The following is a 6,000-nucleotide window of genomic DNA, read 5'->3' on the forward strand; positions in this document are numbered from 1 at the left end:
TGTAGAAGGTTAGAAGCTCTGAGTGTGAACAATATATTGCTGCTATCTTCAAGGAGACTCAACAAAGTCATTTGTTGTTGTATTACTGCAGGAATCCAGGATTATAACCATTATTTCATAATGGTCTACGTATTGCCTAATTCCAGGAAATGCAGAGTGATTATTCTCCTAGCATACAACCTGAAGAAATATAGGGTGTGACAATTAATTTCCAAAATGAACCTGTGAAAAATGTGTGCTTATCTGTGCACTAGTGACGACTGTTGTCTTCAAAGTGTTCTCTTTCTGCAGCTATGAATTTAGTTAAGCAATGTTGTCACTGTTAGAAACATACCTGGAGCTCTGTTTTTGGAATACCCTTGAGTTCCTATGTCACACGATGCTTAACGCTATAAATGTCTGGCAACACTATTTTGCCATTCTGGGAATTAAATCACATCTCGTACATGGCACATGCTTAGATAACTATGATAGGTTCTTCTATGTACTGCAGGTAATGGCTAAAAGGTGTGGTGAGCGGCTGAGGGCGGTACCCAGCTGGGACGCCTGAAAGGTCTGGAAGATGGCGGAAGGATTACGCCTCCTCCGGACCACGAGGGGGCAGCTGCCCTGGTTGGTATGGGGAGCACAGGAATAGAGCATAGAAGCTCAACCCTATAAGGGCCCATGGTCACTGCCAGGGGGCGCCTGGATGCCTGAAGAGCCCTGGACGTGAGCACTTCCGCCACCTGGAGGTGCTGGCGGAAGGAAAACCAGGGACACCCGGAGTGCTTCCGGGGACTCAGGTGGCACTTCCGCTACACCAGGAAGTGCCAGCGGAAGTTCATCAGGAGACTCCTGGAGGAGAGGAGAGAAGGAGGTCAGGAATAGAGGCATCAGAGAAAGAGGCCTGGACTAAGGGTGATTGGTGCTTGGACACTGGGTTGTGCATGATACTTTTGGAACTGTAAATATGAATAAACGTGTGCTTGGGTTGTGGTATAGCTGGTCCGTGGCTTCCAATAAATAGCCCGGGTTTTAAATCCGTATAGCCATGCTGTTCTCTGTGGGCACGATTCCATGACCGTGGGGAGTTAATGAGGTAACGGGAGCGAGTTGTACCTTGACGTGTGGGTGTGGTTGATTGCCTCATTGGCTTCCTGCGGCGTGTAATTAAAGCGCTGCACCTGTGGAGACGCATGGGGGGTATGTATATATACGGGTCGACAGCAGAGAAAAGGGGAAGAGATATGAACAGGGAAATGGAAGGATCGAGGAAAAGTGAAAGATAATGGAGGTTAAAGGAAAGGAAAAGAGGTCTTAGCAGGAGGGCCTGGCCACCTGTAAGGAGGAGACAGAATGAGCTGGGGCCCTGCGAAGGAGCATTAGTTGGTTGCGCTCTGGGGGCTAGTTCGTCCCACAGAATGTTCGAGTGAGTGGGGTGAGCAAGGTAGGTGTCCTCCTGAGGTATCCGAGGAGCGACTATGGGTGTGCGAAGGATGAAGGGAGGAGAACCAACCTCGATGGTCTGGCAGTGACATCCATAACGAGGCCAAGACGGAGGCGGCTGAAAGGAGCTTGTAGCTGTTTGGGGTCTCTGCTGGCTGCAAGAGCAATGGGTGAGCCAGGGAGAAAGAGTAACAGAGGTGGGCCGGAGAGTAATGAGAGAGAGACTGCATTAACTTCTGCATTTTATTTTAACCTCGGATTTTAAAGGATTTATTTATTGATGGTTTTTATCCCCACTCGACACTTGTTTTTATGGATTTATTTATTAAAACCAGATGCACTGCACTTTTTGTTTAGATACTGATGTTCGTTTGTAATAAAAGCACTTATGCACTTTTTTTTCATGTTTAAGAATTGTCCTCTCTTGTCAGCTCATCTTGGTGACATTACTGACAGTGTTGGGTTCAAGGGCTCCCATAAAGACGGATGGGAGCGTGGAGCAGACCCGCATCGTCACATGGGTGTAAACCATCGGTGTCTGCCTGTCTGTTTCCGGGCTGCTTTCCACAAAGGAAAAAATCAGTATCTAGTGTTTAAGCACATTTTGCATGGGAAAGATGCTATATAACTGAGATGTATTATTATTATTATTATTATTATTATTATTACTACTACGAGGGACATTCAAAAAGTTTCTGCGCTTTCGTATTTTCGTTAGAAACGGTGAAGGCAGGTGGAGTACTAATTGGGCATTAAAAAGTTGCCACAATGCTGGGAAAATTGCATCACAAAGGAAGGTGACTATGTAAAAAAGTGATCTAATTTGTTTTTGAAATTTTTAATAAATAGAGTTAAAACAAAAGTATGGAAACCTTTTGAACATCCCTCATATTATTATTGTTATTATTTTTATTTTACTAATTTTGTCCATCCATCAATCCATTAACCAACCTGCTATATCCTAATTACAGGGTCATGGGGGTCTGCTGGAGCAAATTCCAGCCAACACAGGGCACAAGGCAGGAAACAAACCCCGGGCAGGACACCAGCCCACCATAGGCTGCACACACACACACACAGCAAGCAGATAGGGACAATTTAGAATCACCAATGCACCTAACCTGCATGTCTTTGGACTGTGGGAGGAAACTGCCCACTAATTTTATTATTAATTATTATTATTATTCATATTCATTATTTGAGCTTAGTCCTCTTTTCTTCCCCATTACACTAGTGTTTGTATTGCTTTAATGATGTTCTCTTTCACTCCATGGCCATGTTGAGGTATTTTGACATTATTGACGTCTCCAAGCTTGGAACATTACAATAACTGAACTCCAGGTTTTCTGTTCTTTTTCTGTCTCTAAATTGCCACATTTGTTGATATTGTATTCAACTCCTGATAAGGCATCATCTAGGTCCTAAACAGTACTTTCAGTCTGGAAGTGTGACCTATCTTCGGAAATGTGACCTATCTTCCTTCGTCACCATCTTATGGAAAGCTTTCTTTAGTAAGACCTTTTATCCTATAAAACCTCAACTAGCAGCATAGTCTGTTTTAATTTGCATACTATCTACACAGTACTTTGCTCCACATAGGCCCTGCACCTGGCTTCTGATCCCAAATTTCATCTGAGTCTCTTAATGTACCCCAACACATTTATTGACATATTTTTCGATTGCTTCTGTTTTCTGATGTGCTGTTTCTGACTTTCTGTCTTCCACTGTCTCCATTAAAATTACTTTCCTGCCTCACATATTCCTTCTCTTGGATATCTTTACTTTCTCACCTTTAGCCAACATAAGCTATTTTCTCTAGGTATGAATACTGATAAATTTAGGCTTATCTCACTTTGGAAATCCACCGAGTCTTTCCCAGCTTTACTTTCTAGAACATCTCTTTCTTTAATTCAGTTTTGCCTGAACTTTCCACAGCACAGATCAAGATTTTCCTGCTCTACTTTAGATAAGTGGCAGTTTGCGGAGGAAAGCCTGGATGTCTCCGTCTATGCTCATCAACTTCAGCAACTGCACAGCAGGATCTGACATCCACGACTGAATTCTATTGCTGTTAGTCTACATCAGTGTAGGACCACAGATGAGGACCACCAAGCACTACTATTGTGGACAGATTGGCAGTGTCCTAAATTACTGTGAGTAAATGCATCGCAAGATGAAAATAGACAAAAGAATACAGGAAAAATCATTGTCAGAAGACACACAGGGGTCAAACCAGTGAATCAAAGAGACAAAACCAGAAGATCAACGAAACTCTACATTGCTAAGGAGGAGAGTCAAATGTCAAATTCAAAAATGAAGAGAGCAGGGCTCGAAGTCTAAACAATAAAACCAAACTAAAATGAAAAGGAAGCCATAACTAGCTAAATAATTCAGCACCAAACTAACTAGATAAGCCTTCTTTTAGCATTTCATCAATTCAGCAAGGATGCTGAAGAAACTAGGTATGGCCATTTTACAGAAGATGACCGATTATGTCACATACTACATAAGAAAGCAAAGGATCCCAGTAATCAATACGATGGCATCCGGAAATTAAAGCATTCTTTGAAAAATGTCATCCAAAACATGACAGTAAAAAATAAGAACACTGACTATATTAAGAAATATTACAAAACATTTATCAAAATTCACAACATCATAAGCCAAATCCAATTATTGTGACAACTACAAAGGGTGGTGAGGACAGTACAGAATTATTCGAGCACCAAGCTCCCTTCTGCTCCAAACATATATAACACATGCTTTCTTATGAAGACAAACAGTATTATTAATAATGCCATATATACTGTACAGTCACTTTTCTCCTTCTACATTCTAACAGAGTACAGGGACATTCACCCTCAAACCAGTAGATTGAGAGATCCACAGGTAATATAACTCAACAGCCACTTATACAGACAAATGCAGGATTGTTTCTCATATTTCTTATTGTTGCACTATTATCATTATCTCGAGTCTGTGGGAGAACTACAAGTAAAACTTCTATTGTACTATGTACACTTGACAATAAACTTCATCTTCCAAAGGATTATTTTATTCATGAGTACTTTTAACTTTTTATCTTTTCCTGTTCTTTATTATCAATTATTTATTTCCCATATTTATGTTAATGGGAATTTACAGTAAATCAGCACAAGTTTGTTTATATTGTAGTAAATGGGATTAATTCCTGCTCTTTTTTCTCGACATGTGTGTTTATCTACACAAATGTAATAAGCCAGTATAATTTATTGTTATCAACTCAAGTGAGTCTGTGCCGTGTTTCTAAGACCAAAGATATGGAAAGTTTTCTCAGGAATCTTTCCTCTAAACTCTACTCAGATCTGAATTTTGTGTGTACTAGTGAAAATGGAATGCAGAGATCAAGCAAAAAGGCAATTTAGTTGCTTCAAAAGCTTGCATATTATAATCTTTTTAGTTAGCCAATGAAAGGTGTCATTTTGCTTGACTTCTCATTACATCCATAATGGCTAACATGGTACAACACCCTAGTACTATCGGAGATTCATAAAAGTATATCAACATTTAAAAAAAAAAAATATTTAGTCACTGATCTAGCCTTTCAGGTGCGGTGCCGTGCATAAGGAGTCCATTGTGGTGCGTGTTTGTTTTTTTAAATGAAGACAGTGAAGCAGCACAAACCCCATGAGTGTAGGTGTGTGAGAGAAAAGCTGTGTAGCTGCAGAGATTCTTGATGAGGAATTTGCTAATTGTGTTTAACGTGCTTGCAAGCTGTTATCACAGCTGTTCCTCATCAGAGCTCCTTGGTTTGCTTGGTGCACCTGTTTTCACTGGAGATGAGATGGGAGTGAGAGTAAAGGAAGAAAGAATGTAAGAAAGAGAAAATTGAGAAAGAGAAAGAAAACTGGTCAAGTGCTTGATAAGGAAGCTTTGTATGCTGGGAAGTCCTGTGGGGGAGCAAGAGGAACAACGCTTTCAGAGGAGATCCACTATGCTGAGCGGATGGAGCATAAGAGATTGTGGGCTCCAAGGTATCCTGCAGATGCCATTGAGGGTGTGTGGAAGACAGAGTTAGGCGCAGCATTGGTCCCTATAGACTCTGAAAGATGGTGGTCGGGACAAGAGCCATAAAATGGTTGACTGCTTAGCTGAGTTGACCTGTGTGGGTGAGCTGGGTCTGAGAATGTTCATGGTTTTAACTATTTATGGATGGATTATTTATTGATAGCTTTATCTTCCTAACAAGCACTGTTGTTATTGAATTATTTATTGACTTAAAGTTATTAAGAGAAGCACTTCACTTTGTTTTGGATACTTCTATGTGTATAATAAAATGCACAAAGCACTTGTGAATCACCTATCTTTTGTTGCTAGAGTATCATTATTCACCCTAGTCCATCTCAGCCTATAATGTTGGTTCAAGGAATAAATGGCAGATGTGTGCAACTTTGCCCAGGCATACATCTAGGGTCCACTGAGAATGGTGAATGGGAATAATTAGATAGTTCACCGAGTATGAAGTTTGTAAAACAATCCAATGGTTCATGAAGGTGGAGCTCAAAATGGTGCTCTTGTTAACATCGTCCATAT

This window comes from Polypterus senegalus, chromosome 1, assembly GCF_016835505.1.
Source record: "Polypterus senegalus isolate Bchr_013 chromosome 1, ASM1683550v1, whole genome shotgun sequence".
NCBI lineage: Eukaryota > Metazoa > Chordata > Cladistia > Polypteriformes > Polypteridae > Polypterus > Polypterus senegalus.